General features: G+C 37.1%; 1 protein-coding gene across 2 annotated transcripts in view; it reads left to right on the forward strand.

The window, feature by feature from the left end:
• The first annotated feature begins 35 nt into the window (after positions 1 to 35).
• The window catches only part of LOC118849660 (U3 small nucleolar RNA-associated protein 14 homolog A-like), a 31,537-nt gene continuing 10,506 nt past the window's right edge, over positions 36 to 21,066 (forward strand). Inside the window, exon 1 of one of the 2 annotated variants that reach the window (XM_036758596.1) lies at positions 36 to 210. The gene's annotated coding sequence lies outside the window, so the exon portion shown is untranslated. Of the gene's footprint in view, positions 211 to 10,969; positions 11,043 to 21,066 lie in introns of those variants that run through there. The other variant, XM_036758597.1, reaches the window with a different exon arrangement.

The raw sequence follows: 21,066 nt of genomic DNA on the forward strand, positions 1-21,066 counted from the left end.
GGAGGTAAGAGGGCGCGCGTCACAGCGCCACCTCCTGGCGGGAGGGCGACTGGCCCGAGGGGAAGATGCTGCAGTGAGCACCTGGGAGGCTTCGACAAAGGGCCGGCTTCACTGGTGGAGGCTTCTTCCGGACTCTCCGGGCACCCAGCCCATGGCGAAGTTTGATATGGTGGACAGGATATAGGAGAAGTCTCTGCTCCTCTGGCCGCAGTAATTATCGCGGGGGGCGGGGAGAAGGCTTGGGACGAAGGAAAGCTTGTGAGGGCCGATTATCAATTAATGGGCTTGTTTGGAAGGAGCCGCGGTCTGGAGAGGGAGTGGGCCCTGCCCTCCAGGGGCTCATAGTGTGCTGCGTGACCTAGGCTTGGGATGGAGCTGCGATTTCCTGGAGGGGAGGGAACCCTTTACCAACGCCTCTGGGCACCTTCTCTGGAATTTATTATCTAGGAGGGAAGGAAAGAAAAGAGAGAGAGAATAGGGGAGGGACGGAGGAAAGGATGTGTGGGACAGTAATTCCCCCCAAATGAAACAACAATCAAAGGTATCTCCAGGTAAAGACAGAGGCTTTATTTGCAAGTCTCTCGCGAGGATTGGGCATCGCCTACTCCAGAGTGGATTGGAGTAGGGAGGCAAGTTTCAGAAGGCAGACATGCAGTTTATATATCTCTTAAAGGCTCCCCTCCCCAAACCCCCTTGCAAAAAAATTCTAAGAACCCCCCAAACCCTCTGGACCTCTATCCCCGTCCGAGGGGGTAGTTGGCCTCACATTCTTAAAACAAGGAAAGTTTCTTAATCTAACACCTTAACTTCAAACTAACAGACAGCAGTTAACAGGCATGCTCACCCTGTGTGTATGCAGGATGTGGATATATGTGGTGTATATGCAAGTTTAAGGGGGGTGAGCGGTTTGATTTTTAAACTCAAAGATATAGTTCAGGCGTTATGGAGGCTAAAATATTAAGTATCCTTTTCTTTAAATGAGAGACTTTCATCCATTCCACTCAAGGAGGAAAAGAAAGGAAAAAGAAGGTTGAAGAAAGAGAGGAAAGAGAAGAAAGGAGGATGAGAAGAAAGGGAGAGAAGAGAAAAGAAGGAAGGAGAAGAGTGAAGGAAAAGAGAAGGGAGGAAAAGAGAGAAGAGACAAGAAAGAAGGAAAGGAGGGAGAGAAGAAAGGAAAAAGGAAGAGAAGAGAGAAGGGAAGAAGGAAGGAGAAGAGTGAAGGAAGAGAAAAGAGAAGGAAAAAGAAGGGAGGAAAGGAGAGAAGAGACAAAGAAGGAAGAAAGGAAGGGAGAGGAGAGGAGAGGAAGGAAGGGAGAAAAACAAGAAAGAAGGATAAAAGGTGCGGTAGAGAAGAGAGAAGGGAGGGAGGAAGGAAAGAAAGAAAAGGAAGGAAGGAGGGAAAGAAGGGAGGAAGGAAACCACCATGTGTTAAATGACTATGATGTACCAGCCATTATGCTAAGCCCTTTACAAATACTCTCCCATGTAATGCTTAAAACAACTCTGGGAAGTAAGTGCTATTACCATCCCCATTTTACAGGTCAGGAAACTGAGGCAGGGTTAAGTGTCTTGTCCTGCTAGTGACTGCATGTGATTGTGAACTCAAGTCTTCCTCTTAAAGCAGTTCATCACCTTTTTGGTATGTGGTGTTCTGGCGAAGCCTCTAGACGCTTTTCAGAGTAATATTTTTAAGAGCATAAAATACACAGGATTAAGAGGGAAACAGCAATGTAACGAATCAATTGTATTGAAATAGTTATCAAAATATTTTAAAGGCAAATTTACAGATGCCAGGTTAAGAACCCCTGTCTTAGAGAGTCTCTTAGAATGCCAAGGAATTAAATGAATGATAGGGATTACACAGACAGTATGTAGGTGACAGGAGTTGAACCCCAGTATTCTTGGCTCCAAGAAAGATTGCAAACCTCTCCTTACTGCTTCACCCTACATAAAATTAATATAATCAAACGATCTCTTGTATAACAACAGTTAATAGCAGATAACAGAATTTATTAAAGGCTACTATGTGCCAGGCACTATGCTGAGTGGTGGGAATATAAATGCAAGCAAGTGAGCCAGTCCCTGACCTAAAGGAGCTTACATTCTAATACGGAAGGATGGATAATGAGGTAGGAAAAGGTGGAGGTAGGGAATGTCCATGCAGGACGAGGTGGCCAGGCAGAAACTCACCTTTCAGAACCCATGGTTCCACACAGCAGGTAGAACAGCAGGCTTGAGGCAGGAAGACCTGAGTTAAATCCTTCCCCAGGCTCTGTGACCCTGGGCGAATTGCTTAACATCTCTCACCTTCAGTTTTCCCATCTGTAGAATGGGAATTATAATAGCACCTACTTCACAGAGTCGTTCGGAGGATCAAATGACATTCTATAAGTGCTTTGCTAGCTGTAGCTTGCTGTGTGTTATCATTACATTTATTTACTCAGTGCCATAACAAATAAAATTTCCAAAGGCTTACATATACCATTGGAAGAATAATAACAAAATTCATCCGGGTGAACAAAAGGTCAGAAATCTTAAGGAAAATAATTTTTTAAAAAGTGAGAAGGAAGGGGGCCTAGCAATAGCAGACTATCACTGTAGTATGCTGTACTAATATACTATGAATTATATATATATATATATATATGTGTATATATATATATATATATGTATATATAATTATACTACAAAGCAGTAACCATCAAACCTATTTGGTACTGATGTGGATACAAACAGTGCTCTAAGGGTTAAGAATATTAAGGGTTGCTTCTCCTTAAAATCTCCTTCCCTGGATTTCCCATCCTAGTAGTCTCCTGGCAACATCCCATCACTCCATCTTAGCATCCCAAGACAGAGGAGAGAAAAAAAATGTGACTGACCCAATGCAACAGCATCCCCTTATGTGAGGGTCTGCAGTCCCACTGACAGCCCGGAAGTCAGCGGAGCTTCAGATGCCGCTGGCATTATCTGAACATTCCAGGGGTCTTACAGTCGGGGAGACGGTAGGAGCAGAAAGTCCTGGGGAAGAGAACAAAGAAAAGGGCACTTACCTGTTATCCCAGTGTCTAGGAGAAGATCAGCAGAGTCCAATTAATATTTGGACTCCCACGTTTCAGCACCAGAAATGTTGAAATCAGATTTGGGAGAGTGGTTCAGGTGTGAAAGAATTCAGACGATTTTCCCTTAACCATGGGAGCTTTATCACGTGAAAGCTTCACGGGCCTGAGATTAGCGAGAAGCTAATGAAAGGCCGTGATATTTGGAAGGACCAGGCTGATATAGACAGAAAGTTATACAAGCCTGTAGGATGATGATGTAATTTTAGGGTTTCTTATGGGGGTTGGAGATCAGGGACAGGATGAAGAAAGTGGTTGCTTACAAGAGAAGGAGGGATTGTCATGACACAGGATGAGGGAGACAAGGAATTTTATTGTCCAGGATAAGGGGAAGTTTTATGGTGTTTCAAGATAAGGGGAAGAAATTTTAGGGCACAGGAGGGGCCTTACAAAGTACTGGAAAGCAACCCTTAATATTCTGCTTAAGCCTTAGGGCACTGTTTGTATCCATATCAGTACTGGCTAAAAAATAGCAAAACCAGTCATTGGAACAGAGTAGGTATACAACATGCAAATGATTATAGTTATGTAGTGTTTTTGATAAACCCAAAGATTCTGCATACTTGGGTAAAGGTTTACTATTAAAAAAACAACTGCTGGGAAAACTGGAAAGTAGTATGGAAGAAATTAAGTTTTAGACTAACATCTCACAGCTTGTATCACAATAAACTTAATATGGATACAGACCTAAATATAAAAGGTCCCATCATAACTGAATTAGAAGAACAGGGAAGGAGACACTTTTCGCAACCATGGATAGGAGAATACTCAAAGGACAGAGGATTACAGAAGGCAAAATAGACAAGTTTGATTGCATAAAATTAAAATGCCTCTGCATAAACAAAATTAATGCACTCAAAAATTAACTGGGAAAAATCTTTGCAGCTGATTCTTCTCATAAAGGTTTGATATCCAAGCCCATGTGGGAAACTGACTCAAATATATAATATAATGTTAAGAACCATTCCATAACAAATACACAGTCAAAGGCTAGGAACAGTTCTCAAAGGAAGAAATCCAAGCTATCAACCAACAGACATATGAAAATAAACTCTCTGTATCACTGATAATAAGAGAAATTCACGTTAAAACAGCTCTAAGATTTCACCTCACCCCCCTCCCCCCCAAATTGGCAAAGACAACAGAAAGAAAAGTGACAGTTGTTAGCAGTCAGGTGCACATAGCTAGTACCTTAACTAGTAGCTTTTCGCCCCCCAGGTTCTGTGTAATCAGACGTCCTTTGAAGACACAAACCGGGTAAATGCATTATCAGCAATTGCAATGCTGATCCAGCAGTAAATCAATTTGGTGAACCTTTATTAAGCACCACTGTGTGCCAGACGCTGGCAGCTAGCCAGTGAATAGACTCTGGACTTGGAGTCAGGAGCACTGGAGTTGGCCACGTGATCCTGGACATGTCACTTAACCCTTGTTTGCCTGTTTCTTCATCTGTAAAGTGGGGATACTAATAGCACCTGCCTTCCGAAGTTGTTGTGAAGCCCAAATGAGATAACTGTAAAGCACTGGCACACAGTAATGTCTATGTAAGTGTTAGTTATTGTTGTTGTCATTTATGCTAAAAGTTGAGGCTACAAATAAGAAAAAGAAAGTCCCTGCTCTCATGAGCTTACATTCTGATAGGAGAAGACAACACTCAAAAGGATTCGGTTTTTTGCAGTTGAAATTAAGGTAAACTGAAACAACAAAGTTCTGAGCATGTTCAATTTATTGGTAAGGTTATCAGTGATCAATCAAAGGGATCCTTAGCTCCTCAACAAGCCAAAAGACCCCGCAGGTAGGGTTTACAGGGCTTCTTATAATCGAGAGAAAGTAGGTAGAAATAGAAGAGACAGGACAGTAGGGAGGATTAACTCCTCTGGTTTCGTTGGTGGAAGGAAAGAGATTTTCTTCCTTATCATGGGAAAGCTGATAGGTTGTGTCCTAACTGTACAGAGAAAACAGGTCTTCTTGGCATAAAGATAAAACATTGATTTACAAGATTACTGAATTTACAGATTTATGGACTTCTGAACTTAACTGAGAGATGAAAGTGACTTCAATGGTTAGATAAAATGTCAGGGGTTGGTATAAAATAGAATCAGTTACAAATGGAATCAATTTAATTTTCTCAATTCCTCCTTTGATCAATGGGAAATATGTCTATAATCTAATTCTGTAGGATTTTTAAGACGGTCGTTATCAGCAATGCATATTACCATAAGCTTTTCTGGGGCTAGTCTAGAAGAGGCTTTAACACAGTAATAAAGAGAAAGTTTAAAAAGAATAAAACAGAGGGCAGTAAGGGTCCATTTACTAAGGGTGGCTATCAGGCCATTTCCTTGTAACCAAGTGGACCAGGAAGAAGGATTCTACCAGGGGTCACCTGGGGATGGTAGTTGTGTTTCTGCTATAACTCATGGAATCTTACGTAGGCTTGTCAGAATTTCTCCTGACCAGTGAATGTAAAAATTACAAGATTTATGAGTTATAGCATAAGCCTTTCCCTGTGTTGTTTTAAGAATGGATTCTCTTGTGGCCCGAGCCAACGTCTCAATTTCCAGTGAGAGATTCAGGCTGCTTGGAGGATTCACCAGGGACTAATTTGAGAGGAGAGATTTGCATGTCACCAAGGTAACCAGGAAAACTCAGCAAATAAACCCCAAAAAGCCAAAGTAATACAATAATGATCATTAGTATTAACTAACATCAAGTCTTCTTGTATTCTACTAACCCACTCTCAATGTCTGTTTAATCAGCACCATTTCATCTTGGATCCCAGATAGCCCATGTAGTTGTCTGGTACCTGAAAACATCTTCACTTGGACATTCTGAAATAGGCCTCATTCTCAGGCTCCTAAATGTCTTTGCTTCTTTGGTTCCAAGTCATTTGCAAAGAATGCTAGGTAATTTAACTAAAATCTGCCAGTAACAAGACTCAGTAAAAGCATATCTTGTTTTATTGTGCTGTGCTATATTGCATTTCACAGATAATTGCTTTTTTAATTTTTTAATTTTTATTTTAAAATTTTAAAATATTTTAAAATTCTAATATTTTATTTTTCACAATTACATATAAAAATCCTTTTTTAACATTTTTAAAAAATTTGAGTTCCAAATTCTCTCCTTCCCTTCCTCCTCTTTCTCCCTCCTGGGAAGGCAAGCAATTGATAATAGATTATACATGTGCAGTAATGCAAAACAATTCCATATTAGTCATATTGTGAAAGAAAAGACAGACCAAAAAAAAAGGCAAGGAAAATGAAGTAAAAAAATATGTTTTAATTTGCATTCAGACTCCATCAGTTCTTTCTCTGGAGAGATATCATTTTTCATCATAAGTCCTTTGGAATTGTCTTGGATCATTATATGCTGAGAATAGCTAAGTCATTCACAGCTGATCATCAAACAGTATTGCTGTTACTGTGTACAATATTTTCCTGCTTCTTCTCACTCTACTTTGTATCAGTTCATGTAGGTTTTTCTGAAATCATCCTGTTTGTCATTTATGGCACAATTATATTCCATTACAATCGTATACCACAACTTGTTCAACCATTCCCCAACCACAAAAAGTGCTGCTATAAATATTTTTGTATATATAGGTCTTTTTCCTTTTTCTTTGATCTCTTTGAAATACAGACCTAGTACTGGTATTGCTGGGTTAGAGGGGATGCATGGTTTTATAGCCCTTTGGGCATAGTTCCAAATTGTTCTCCAGAATAGTTGAATCAATTCACAACTCCACCAATAGTGCTTTAGTGTCTCAATTTTCCCACATCCCCTCCAACATTTGTCATTGACCTTTTCTGTCATATTAGCCAATCTGATAGGTGTGAGGTGGTACCTAAGAGTAGTCTTAATTTGCATTTCTCTAATCAATAATGATTCAGGGTATTTTTTCATATGACTATAGATAGCTTGGGTTGCTTCATTTGAAAACTTTCTATTTACATGCTTTGACTATTGATTGGGAAATAGCTCTTATTTTTATAAATTTGACTCAGTTCTCTATATGTTTGAGAAATGAGGCCTTTATAAAAAAACTTGCTGTAAAAATTTTTCCACAGTTATGATTACTATGTATTTCCCTTCATCCTATTATCCCCCATTTATCCTACTATTGTAATTGTGAACCGTGCCCATATAAGATGGTGAGCTTAATCTATATATGTTGTGTGTGTTCTGACTGCTCCACTCACCAGCCATTCCTCCTTGACTCTCCCTCTCCTGGGAGCTCCCTATTCCCTGAGACAACAATATTGAAGATATTGAATAAACTTGGTTGATAAGGCAGCAGCAGAGTTTGAGAGGATTGACTCCAATTTTGAAAGAAGTTCTACTTTGGGTAAAATGCTATCAAACAGCATTTCATGCTACAGAGAAACCTTTCATGAAAGGAAGAGTCAGTCAATGTGGCAAACTTCATTGTTGTCTTTTTTAAAGAAATTCCCATAGCTACCCCAGCCTTCAGCAACCACCACTCTGATCAGTCAGCAGCCATCAATTGAGGTAAGACCCCCAAACAACAAAAAGTTTGCAACTTGCTGAAGGCTCAGATGATGGTTAGCAGTTTTTTTTTTTAGCAATAAAGTATTTTTAATTAAGGTATATACCTTTTTAAGACATAATACTATTGCACACTTAATATAGTATATTAGACACTTATATAGTATATTACACACACTTAAACATAAGCTTTGTATGCCCTGGGAAACCACAAAATTCATGTGACTCTTTTTATTGCATTTATCTGGAACTGAACCTGTGATATCTCCACAATATTGCCTGTACAATTTAGTACCAACTCCTACATTTGCTTTTCCAATAACTAGCTTATGTGGTGAAAACCAGCTCAACCTTTATGGTTCTGATCATATTAACAGTAGAGCTGTAAGAGGAACATCAAATTAAGAACCCATAATTATCCTGAAACTTAAAGAGAATTTCAGCTGTTACATACTATTTTTACCTAAACCCTATACCTGTTATGGAAACTACTATTAACAGGCTGAAAGAATTTTAAAAACAATTTATGGGGGCCTGACTTGTAAAGTGGGCCTTCCTGTCTCTTAAAATTATCAAACAGATACTTCAAATGGAAAAATAATTTTACCTTAACAATTTTCCAATGCAATTTTACATGTAAAATCTTTAATCCAATTTTTGAAACTTATTTTCCCATTAGAAAGATTTGGAAACCAATTATATACATTTTAGTATTCTAGAGAAAACAGTCTGATCCTGTTACTTTCTCAAAGTTTACAGCTCTAATTGAAAAAAACTTTTGTATCTTTGTCTTATTAGAAAATTTTTGTATCTTTATAATTCCCTTGGGAGGATGTTATCCCCATATCATAACTACTAGTGAGGGGGTGGCAAACACAAGAACTCATAACTACTAGTGAGGGGGTGGCAAACACAAGAACTCATTTACTTAGTTCCTTAGGATATAAAATTGCCTACCAGTTAATATTGAAAACAGTAAGAGCTTTCATACTTCCATCCTATTATTGTAGTGTAGAGGTGCTGGAGTATTGCAGCAACAAGATTCATTATGTTAAAAAAATTTGCCTACCATGGTTAGAGAAATTTGCTACGAAAGGAAGAAGTAAGGGCATGGTTGTAACAACATCAAGACTGGTCATGCAAACCTAAGCCTAAGGGGACAGAATGACTAAACATAGGTAAAATAGGATAAAGCATCCTCGGTTCTGTTTGATATCAGGTTAAGAGTGGTAGTTACTATTAGAGGCCTGCATAACTTGCAGGCCACAGGCTGCTTTTGGCACACCAAAGAATTTCCTCTACATACAAAAGATGTTTTCCTCTACATTTTTTGTGAGCTGCCCAAAATCCTTTGGTGTGCCACAAGTGCCCCGAGGACTGCGAGTTGTGCAGGCCTATACTATTGGAACAGTCAACCATGCAGTAAAGTTTCACTTTGTTCGTAGGGTATCATAGCCAGGCTCAGGATTAACCAGGGAGGAACCAATCATATTCAAAAAGGAAACAACAGTGGGGAAACCGAGTCAAGAGGATCCTGACTTCAGCTATGCCAAGATTGTCCCCACAGTTTTTCCCAGACACCGACATCCACCTGTAGCATTTTCCATATCAGATTCCTTTTGAGCAGCTTGTGGCATTTCCCTCAAATGGTAGATTTCTGACTTAAGGATCATTCAGACATTTACACCTGAATTCAAAACTCAGAATATTATCAAATAGTCCCAAGAAATTTTTATCTCAAATTGCAAGTTTCACTAATCATAGCTTAGGGCTAGATATAGTTATTATTTCTCTCATCTTGTTGCAATAATAGCAATAAAAAAATTTAGCAGGCTTTTAAAAAAATCACTTTTTTTCCTCCAGTGTTAACTCAATTTAAAAATCAATTATAAAAATTGTGTTAAAAATCTTTCATTTTCTTTCCAGAGTCGCTAATGATCTCTTAGTTGCCAAATCCAGTGGCCTTTTCTCAGTCCTCATTCTCCTTATCCTCTCTGCACTGTTAATCACTCTCTCCTCCATGATCTTCTCTTCTCTCTAGGCTTTTGGGGCACTCTCCTGGTTCCTCCTACCTATTTGACCATTCCTCTGTCTCCTTTGCTAGATCCAGTGCTCCAGATCACTCTCTCTTAACTATAGGTGTCCCTAAGGATTTGGTCCTGGGTCCTCTTCTCTTCTCACTCTATACTACTTTACTTGGTGAGCTTATCAGCTCCCATGGATTTAATTGCCATCAATATACTGCTGATTCTCAAATCTTCCTTTCCTCCACCAATCTCCCTGCTAATCTCCAGTCTCTCATCTCTAACTGCCTTTCAGACATCTGGAACTGGATGTCTAGTAGACATCTTAAACCCAACATGTCCAAAACCAAACTCCCATTCTAATTTCCCTATTATGGTAGAGGGCAACACCATCCTCCCAGTTTCTCAGGCTCAAAACCTAGGTATCCTCCTCAAGTCCTCACTATCTATCACTCAACCCCTTATTCAATCTGTTGCCCAGGCCTCGTTTGCAATCTCTCTCAAATACACCTCATCTCCTCTGACTTTGCCAGCAGTGTGGTGCAGGCCTTCATCACCTCACACCTAGATTATTCTGGATTATTGCAATAGCCTGCTAGTGGTTCTGCCTGCCTCACGTTTCTCCCAACTCCGATCCACCCTCTGTTCAGCCACTAAAGTGATTTTCCTAAAGTGTAAGTCTGATCTTGTCACCCCTCTATTCAATAAACTCTAGTGGCTCTCTGTCACCTCTAGCAGCAAATACAAAATAACCTATTTGGCATGCAATCCCCTTCATAACCTAGCCCCCTCCTACCTTCTTACACCTTACTCCCCATCTTGTACTCTCCTCTTGCCCACAAACAAGATACTTTATTTCTTGGCTCTGAACATTGTCTCTGGGTATCTCTCATGTCTGAAATGCCCTCCTTCCTCATTTCCACCTACTGGCTTCCTTTAAGTCCCAACTAAAATCCTATTTTCTACAGATGCCTTTCACAAACCTTGTTAATTCTAATACCTTCCCACTTTGAGTTGTTTCCTATTTTTCCTGCATGTAGCTTATTTGTATGTATTTGTTTATTTGTTGTCTCCCTCATTAGATTGTGAGTGCCTTAAGGGCTGGGACTGTCTTTTGACTCTTTTTTGTATCCCTAGTGTTTAGCCTAGAGCCTCGCACACAGTAGTTGCTCAATAAATGTTTATTCCCTGACTGATTATTCAAAAAAAATCAATAGTTGGAGAGATGAGACCTCATCTCTCATCAAGTGGGAAAATGTGGGAGGAGGCAAAAAGTTGGTACCATTGACTGAAGCTTCCTTGGAGTTGAGAACCTCAGACCTTTCAGCAAAGCCTTTTTATACAGCCCAGCCTCCACAATCAGCCATCTCAACTTTGACCAATCAAATGAAAACAGGTATGCAGAGTGCATCTCAAGCCTAGAGGTACTAATTAAATATCAGTTATTACTGTTATACCATGGAAGCAAGTCTATATATTCTGTGGGCCACAGACCTTAAAACTATTTTTAAAAAACTGAAGAGAACTGATTGCAGAGGGCTTCAAGGAGGCCGCTATGATCGCATTCTTCCTGGTCTAGACATTTGGAATTCTTCCTATGTTATTGCTGAGGTTTTTTTTTCCTTTTTAAATCTTATAATCTCCATTAAATTGGATGGAAAGATCCAATAGATTGTATCCTGACATCCTCCCTATGTAAATTCCTTGAGGGTCTGAACCTTAGATAATACTAAATATAATATAAGGCTGTCATAGTAACAATATTATAATAAAGTTATTGTTATAATAATGAAATACACAGAAACCTTCCACCATCTTAGTCTGTCCCTTAGTAAGCTTATATATCTAAAGATAAGTGAAAACCAGAAAAAAAGGGAGGAAAACTCCTTTGAGGGAATGTTAATTAAAGCAACTCTCAGATTCCATCTCACACCCATTGGAAAAGATGACAAAGGATGAAAATAGCCAGTTGTTGGGAAGGCTACGAGAAGACTGGTACACTAATGCATCATTAGTAGACCCGTCCAATCCTTGGTCCAATCTTTATGCAAAACAACTCAGACTTACAGTAAAGTCACTAAATGATGTGTTCTCTTTGTACAACTAGGAGATCAAAATGCCAGGGAAAGGTCCCATAATTCCATAAATATTTATACTGCTCCCTTTTGTAGTAACAAAGAACTGGAAGAAGAGTAAATGCCCATTAACTGGTAAATGGCAGAACAAATTGTGGTATGTGAATATAATGGAATATTACTGCATCGTAAGAAAAGACAAATATAAAGTATTCAGAGAAACTTGGAAAGACAAGTTGGTGCTGAGTGATGTTAAAAAGAATGAGAGGAACATTTTACACACTGACAACAATAATGTAAATGAAAAAAATGGAAAAAAAAAAAACTTGGGAATCCTAATCAGTTCAGTGACCAATTTTGACTTGAGAGTCTAAAGGCCAAGGGTTCTTTACCTGTTTTGTGTCGTGAACCTCTTTAGCTATCAGGTGAAGCCTAGGGAGCCGTTTGAATGATATTTTTATAAGTATAAAATAAAAGACATAGAATATGTATTTTAATACAATTTAAATTAAGTACATATTTGATAATATAAAATACAAAGAGTTACAAAGGAAACTAATTCTGTTGAAACACAATGATCTAATGTTTTTAAAAGTTCATGGACCCCAGGTTGGAACCCTTGCAGTCTAGACAGAAAAGCAATAATATATGGGTTTGGAATGAAGCATGCATTTTCAGACATGGCCGACGTGGTTTATTTTATTTAACTGAACTTAGGTGACGTGAGATGGTGAGGAGGAATGATTTTTGAAAAAGGATCAATAAAACATTTTAAAAAATAACCCAGAACAGCAGTTAACTGCAGTGTTCCACCATAGTACCTCCAACAATTGTCATTTTCTTTTTTTTTTCATCATGTTTGGTTTTTTTGAGGATACTTTCCACACTTTATTTACATTTTACTACTAACTTGAATTTCAGAATGACATCTGCACACCAGTTTTTTTTCACTTAATCTTAAATTCTTAGTTTATCAGAACAGACTGTAAACAAGTATTTACTATGTCTGTTTCATGTAACACAAAAGGAGCTGCCTTAAAACAGAAATCTGTCCCACCCCTTCATTCCATTTTTATAAATACAGGTATAAAAACAATCTCAAACATGTTTTTTTTTGTTATTACTAGTAATGCCCACATGTCTTCAAAAATTAAACAAAATTAGCAACATTATTTATTGTACCTGCTATTTTAAACAATTTAAATCGAGCTCTTCCACTAATCAAGATGGATAAAGCAAGCCATTTATAATTTTTCTTCTTGAGAAATTAGATTTCTGAAACATTATTTCACAGCAATCTGACATTTCTTGTCATGCTTTCATCTTAGAAAACCTGAATTCTATTTGGAATGCTCTGAGTTTATGCTTAAATGATAGTGCTTTGATAAGGGGGTTGGGGAATTGTGCTTCACTTTTCTTCCCATTGGGCATGAAAACATAATGGGTGTACATATATTAAAAATATTCTTACAAATGTCCAAGCCATATATATCAGATAAAACTCTTAATGTGTAGGCTTTGCATTATAAGAATCAGTCATTAGGACATTAACATAAATAGAAGGCTGGTGCTTCTAATAAGTTTGAGATCTGTTAAAATTACTTGCTATATGTTTGTCCTTCTGAAGGATGTGGCAACTTCATATTTTCTTTGGACATCATTGGACTGCATTAATTCTAGAAGTCTTCAGTGCTATAAGAATTTTTCCATTTTGCCATCTGTCTTCTCTATGTATCCCTCATACCATTGGAATTATTTGTCCCATTCATATTATTTTTTGTTATAAGTCAAGCTTTGGGAGGTGCTTAGGAGTGCCGCGTTCTACTTAGAGATTGTATATTCTATTTTCATAACTTGTCCTTAACATGCCTGTCACCCTACTAAGTGTTATATCTTCATCATCTTCAAGTACCCAGCTACCCTTACCTTGATCTACTTCGTTATGATCTTCTTCAAGCTCTTCTAACAAGTGGAATTTTAACTCTCTTAGAGACTGCCATCTTCAGCAGTCCTGAATTTTCCTTTTTGTCTTCTTTACCAGTCTTTGGGAAAGGAGGTGAAATATGAGAGTTGTCTTAATTTGCATTTCTTTTAAGTGATTTGGGGCATTTTTTCATATGGCTCTTGGTATCTTGGATTTTTTTCCTTTGAGAACTGCCTGTTTCTATTCGTTGACCATTTTTCTATTGGGACATGTGTCTTGTTCTTATATATTTGAGTCAGTTTCCTATGTAACTTGGATAGCAGACTTTTCTCCAAGAAACTTGCTGCAAAAATTTTCCCCAATTAATTTTTAATTGTAATTACAATTATAATTAATTGTAAATTATAATTTATAATATTATTATAGTGGCATTACCTAACCATGAGCAATTAATATTAGCTCTGTATTTCTCTAAAGAGTGTTTTGTAGCTATAGTCATATAGTTCTGTGTATATCTTGGTTGGTAGATTCCCAGATATTTTAACACATTCTGTAGTTATTTCTAATGGAATTTCAACTTTGACATAGTTGAAATTGTTTGATTTGCTGATTTTCCAAGAATTTTTTTAGTTGCATGCCTAATTTATTGATCTGTTCTTTCCCTTTTTTGTTGATGAAATCAGTTAAAGATACTAATTTTACTCTAAGTATTCCTTTGTCTTTATCTTAGAAGTCTTAGTGTGTTGTCTCATTGTCATTGTCTTTGAAGAAATTATCCATTGTTTTTGTGATTTGTTCCTTGAACAAGTTTAGAATTAAATTTAGTCTCCATTTAAACTTAAATTCTTTCTTCAAAGGACCTTTAATATTACAGTTTTCATTGTATTATAGTCAATAAAGGATGTGTTTATTATTTCTGCCTTTCTGCATTTGTTTATGAAGCTTTTATGTCCCAGAAAATGTTCAATTTTTATAAAGATGTCATGCACAGATGAGTGATATGTATTCTACTTTATGTTCCTATTTGGTATTCTGCAGATATATATCTAGCTTTTCCATTATTCTTTTAATTTCTTTGACTTATTTCTTGCTTATCTTTTTATTAGTTCTGAAAATTGTACATTGACATACCCAACTATTTCAGTTTCTTGTAATTTGATTAACTTTTTCCTTTATGTAATGAGGTGCTATGCCATATGGTGCATATGTATTAAAGACTGATATTAATTATCTATGGTACTTTTAATCATAATCTTATTTCCCTGTTAATCTCTCTTAATTAAACCTAGTTTTACTTTTATCTTGCCTGATATCATGATTGCTACCCTTGCTTTTTTAAATCTCTCTTTTTTTTAGTTTGTCTCAAGCATAGTAGATTTTGCTCTAGTCCTTTAACTCTTTGTAAATTATTATGTTTAAGTATGTATTTTTGTAAAAAAAATTGATGGATTCTGCTTTCTAATTCATTCTGCTATCCTTTTCTGGTTTTTGAGTGATTTCATACCATTCACGTTCACAGTTATGATTGTTAGTTGTATATATTATATCCCCTTATACTTTTTCTTTTCTTTGTTTCCGGCCTACCTCATTACAAAGAGGAAGAAAGGGGTGGAAGAAGAAGGAGCAGTCTGCCTCTTCTCCAAAACCCCCTTTTTCTTCCCCTTACCCAGATCTGGATCATAGGCTCTTACCTGTCTTTCTTTCCTTTGCACTTCCTTTTCATGATTCACTCTTTGAAGTTGGAGTTTGTTTTGCTTCTGATTAGTCCTTCTGTGGGTCTGCCATTCTTAACTACCTTTTTCCTGATTTGCAAATGTTTCCCTGTTGAGTTCAATGTATTTTTGTACCAAACGTGTGTGTGTGTGTGTGTGTGTGTGTGTGTGTAAAACCTTCCTTTGTCCACTTCAGATAAGAATGATCGTGTGTGTGTGTGTGTGTGTGTGTGTGTGTGTGTGTGTGTGTGTAAAACCTTCCTTTGTCCACTTCAGATAAGAATGAGCTTTACTCACTCCCCCCTACTCCTTCTTCCATGTGGGGAGACTCCTCTTTCTGTATACCTTCATCTTGAGGGATGTAAATTTCTTTACCTTCTTTTGCCTTTCTTCTTTAGTCTGTTTTCCCTCTCCTCTTTCTTATGACCATCAAAACTGAACAAAACCACCTCAGACTCTGTTTATCTTATTTAACTCCTTCTATTACCTCTGAAGACATTAGAGCTCTCAAGGGACCCTCTTTTCTTCTTCCCCAATAGAATGTAAGTATTTTGTCATCAACTTGTGGTGCAGTGGATAGAGTGCTGGACCCGAAGTCAAGAAGAACTGAACTCAAATTCAACCTCAGGCATTTGTTTGCCTGGCCAAGTCACTTAATCACAGTTTGTCTCAGTTTCCCCAACTATAAAATGGTGATAATAATAGCACCTATCTCCTATGGCTGTCATGAGGATCAAATGAGGTAATATTAATAAACTCTTTAGCGCAGTGACAGTCCGTAGTAGGTGCCGCATAAATGCTTATTCCCTTCCCCTGCTATGAGTCCTTCCAGTTCTCATCTATTTACTTTTCCCAGTTTCTCTTGATTTTGCGTTTCAAAGTTTCTACTCAGTTGTGGGTTTTTCATCAGGACCTCTTGAAAATCTTCTGTTCCATTAGAGGTCCTTTTTCCCTCTGTAGGATTATATCCAATCTTTCCAAGTGAGTTATTCTTGGTTTCAAGCCATTATTTTTTGCTTTTTGGAATAGCAGCTCTTAAGATCTCTTCTTTACAGTAGTAGATGCCTAGTCTTCTGTGATCTTTTCTGTATGTAGTTTCTTGGAATTTGAACTCTTTGTTTTTGGCTGCCTGCAATACTTTTTTTTCCTTTGACCTAGAAGCCCAGGATTTTAGTTCTGACATTCCTTAGAGTTCTCATTTTTAGGGTTTCTTTCAAGAAATGTCTTTCTGGTTTTAATTGATGGAGTTTTTAATTCTGATTTTTTTGTTAAGTATCCAGGTGGGTTCTTTTGCTTTGTTTTGTTCTTATTCATGGTTTTCAGGAAGTCTGATAGATGTTTCTTAAATTGTATGTCCTCAATTTGTTTTCCAGGTTAATTGTTTTTGATAATAGATGGAATGAGGTTTGGAATGAGATTCTCTTTACAGAAGTAGGCTAGCACTAAGTAGCAATGTGTTACTCAGCTCTTACATCAGAAAAACATTTCCATCAACAGTGTATGTAATAAAACCTTGGCCTGAACTTGCTGAGAAGGGTCTTGGCTCCTCTGCTTAATAGAAGTAGAAGGGTCTTAGCTCTGCTGCTTAATAGAAGTTGAATGGAAGGTCTACTCATCACTTCATACCATCCATCATTTGGGGAAAGGCCATGTCTCTTGACCACAGATCTATGTTCACAACCCTTGTACAAGACAGAAAGGGAAATATGATAACTAATTGCACATTGTGATATTCAGTATTTTCTTTCTAAGAGCCAATTGCATTTCATACCAACCAGCATAATTTTTTCTAAAAAAACGGTAGGCTTCCTTAAGCCACCAACTGAGGCTATGATCTTTAAATTAGATTTGTCTGTGTCATTGATCCCAACATTATTAATGTCATGGCTCTCTTTATGGTTATCCATCTCGGTCACTATTACCAAAGTCCAAGCAAAGTCTTTGTCCCCTGGCTCAGATCCCACTTCTGTCAGCTCTTGTCCAGTTGAGTACGGTGGAGTTATATCTGATTTTGGCTGAAACTCAGATGTAGCATTAATTTTCATTAGATATTTCATGTTCCATCCAGACACTTTTTCATATTCATGATGACACCCTCTGATCTAAATGCCAGTGATTACAGGATTCTGATTCCAGGTACATTTCACCTTTTTGATCTAAATGGTGCCTTTTTCTCTTAGTCATTCAAGACTTGATTTGACTTTGCATTTCTTGGGTTATATTTTAACTGTGTGTCTTAACGCCATGTATGATTGTGGGCCTGCTTTTATTCATGCTGGGCTGTTTATTTATATGCATATATTTCTATCTATGCGGTTTATTTCCCATGAACAGTTTTTCAGGAGTACATTCAGTGCATCCTAATGGTGCTATACTATGAGGAAATTTAGCATGCTCTAGAATCAAAGGATTATAACATTTTAGAGCTAGAAGGGATCTAGGTGATTATCTACTCCAGCTGTGGAAAATGAGACTAAGAGGTCATGTGACTTACTAGTTAATGCTAGTTAGGCAGGTTGTTAGTGCAGATGCTCCAAATCTACAACCCCAACACCTACATTATATTTTTGCCTATCTTCTCTGGACGGAAGCTAGAAAAGACACATGATTTCAAGGCAATCTTTTTTTAAAAATAATAAATAATAAAAATTAATATTTTTTCCCTAATTACATGTAAAAACAATTTTTAACATTCATTTTTAAAAATTTTGAGATCCAAATTTTCTTTATTCCTTTTTCCTTGTTCCTGCACTGCCCATATGGCATGTGCAATTATGCAAAACATATTTCCATGTTAGTTGTGTTATGAAAGAAGACACAGACCAAAAGAAAAAAAACCTACCATGAAAAAAAGAAAGCGAAAAATAGTATGCTTCAATTTGCATTCAGACTCCATCAGTTCTTTCTCTGGATATGGAAAGCATTTGTCATCATGAATCCTTTGGATTTGTCTTGGATCATTGTATTGCTGAGAATAGCTAAGTCATTCACAGTTGATCATTGTGTAATATTACTGTGTTACTTACTATGTACAGTGTTCTGGTTCTGCTCATTTTGCATCAGTTCATCTAAGACTTCCCAGGTTTTTCTGAAATCATCCTGCTCATCATTTTTTATAGCCCAATAATATTCCATTAAAATCATATATCACAACTTGTTCAGCCAATTGTTAGGCATCCTTTCTATTTCCAATTTCTTTGCCATTACAAAAGAACTGCTATAAATATTTTTGTACATGTAGGTCCTTTTCCATTTTTTTTTATCTCTTTAAGATACAAACCTAGTAGTGGTATTACTGGATCAAAGGGTATATACAGTTTGTCCTTTGGGCAGAGTTCCAAATTGCAACAGTGCATTAGCATTTCAATTTTCCTATATCCCTCCATATTTATCATTTTCCTTTTCTGTCATATTAGCCAGTGTGATAGGTGTGCAGTAGTACTTCCGAGTTGTTTTAATTTGCATTTTTCTAATCAGTAATGATTTAGAGCAGTTTTTCATATGACTGTAGATAGCTTTCATTACTTTGCCTGAAAACTGCCTGTTCATATCCTTTGACCATTTATCAGTTGGGGAATGACTTATACTCTTAGAAATTTGACCCATTTCTCTATATATTAGAGAAATTAGGCCTTTATCAGAGATACTTGCTGTAAAAATTGTTTCCCAGCTTTTGATTTCAGGGCATTATTGAGTACAATTTATGCTATATGAATTGAGGGTTCATCAGATTACTTATTACTTGATAGAATTTGCTATTCACTACCTGTGATGTACTTTTTCAATCATATAGATTGTGTGTCGGCTGCATTTTGCTACTTGTTAACAACCACTTGCTTCCTCCGGACTGCCTATTAATGGCAATACAAAAACTCGTTTGGAATTGGAGTAAGGGTAAGACTAGGTTGAGCATTTGTGCTCTGGTGATTCAGATTACAGACTTTGACAGAGCTCCGGTGAAATACCATGGTCTTTTTCTGTCTGTGTGAGATCCCATGCTTTTGAGTTGCGTACTTTCCTTAATGATTCACATAGACATATTTAAAATGTTTGGGGGGAATTTTAGCAGGCCTTTATTTTATATGTATGCATAAAAGGAATTTTACTTAATATTTGAAACTTAAGATCTATTTGTGGTGCAATGGGTAAAGTGCTGGGTTTGATGCCAGGAAGACCTGAGTTCAAATTTTACCTTTGACACAAAATAGCTGTGTGATCTTGGGTAAATCAGCGAATCTCCATATGCTTCTGGCAGTTCTCTAAGATTTGTTTATTACTTCATAGACAATTGTGATTTGTGTCATAATTGAGATCTTCCAGGGAAGAGTGGGAGTTCCCCAGCAGATGAAAACACATTTGCATAAGTAAATAGAAAGCATCCATTTGTTAATAACCATGAAATTTCTGATTCTACTGAATGAAACTTCAAGATCATCCTCAAGAATAATGGAAAACAATTAAAGAGACCAAGAAACAGGGTACATAAAAAACAACCTCTGAGTACTTACCGCCTGACCAGTCACTTTATTAGTTGTTCAACCTTTGACCTGGACACTGGAAAAATGTAGTCAGAATAATTTTCTTGTTAGCATAAGAGTAAATCTTAAGCAATAATCAAGTGTTGCCTAAATATTAGCTTTTAAATTCGTTCTGTTTTAAATAGCCTTGGTTTAAAAATACACAACAATAAATCAGGAGAGCATCATTAATCAATGTCTTGCATTATGGAACTTTGCATTTCCTTTGTGTAATTTATACAATTAATCTATCTGTTGCCAAGGAAAGTAATTCTTCCTGTTTGGTGAGATTCAGCATGGAGATGAAAGTTGCCCTCACCTTGGGAACACTTACTGGTATTGGGTCTGATCCTGCTGTCCATTTGCCTTCTTATGGACTGCAGAAGCTGGCCCATTACTTTGTCATTTATAGTGCAATTTTCATTAGTGCTCAAGCGGTAACCATTTAACAAGGTGAATTTACTTTGCTTTCTGTCCTCTCTTTGACTGATGATAATTGCTGGATTGTGCCATGCTAAAGTTACTCCCTTACTTATAAATGCAGGGATATAATTTGACTTTCCTGATACCTAGGTTTTACCCTGATAATTCAAAAATGAGGATCTCCTTCTTAGTAAAAATGAGGCAAGGCCAGAAATCACTGTCAAGATCTGAATTCTGGAAAATAAGCCAAGTCAGACATCATAGGATTTGGGGCTAGAAAGGACTTTACAGATCATGTAGTATAACTCCTTTCTTTTACCAGTGAGGAAAGTGAGGCCTAGAGGAAAGGTAAATGATGTTACCAAGACCCAACAGGTTCTAGTCTGTACAGCCAGGATTTGAACCTTAATTTCTTGATTATTTTTCTGATGAAAATGATGCCAATTTTACTCAAGTAAATATTTACACAACAATTTTGAATTTATATATCTATTTTGGTGGTTCATAAGGTATAATTCAGTCATTTGCATGTGCCAGATCTCTGTGCTAGCTTGTCCCAGTGCCTAGTAGAGTATCTGAGACATAGAAAGTACTTCATAAATGCTTGTTTGGATTGAATTTAAATTACAGGCTTTAAAAATTATAATATAAAGTCAGTGTGTAATAAGTTTAATTACCTTAAAATAATCTAGTGTAAAACAAGCTTACTTTTCAGATGATAGTGGCAAAAAAAAAGGATAAAGGATCTAGAGCCACTGAGACTAAAAGA

Source organism: Trichosurus vulpecula, chromosome 5 (genome assembly GCF_011100635.1).
Source record: "Trichosurus vulpecula isolate mTriVul1 chromosome 5, mTriVul1.pri, whole genome shotgun sequence".
Taxonomy (NCBI): domain Eukaryota; kingdom Metazoa; phylum Chordata; class Mammalia; order Diprotodontia; family Phalangeridae; genus Trichosurus; species Trichosurus vulpecula.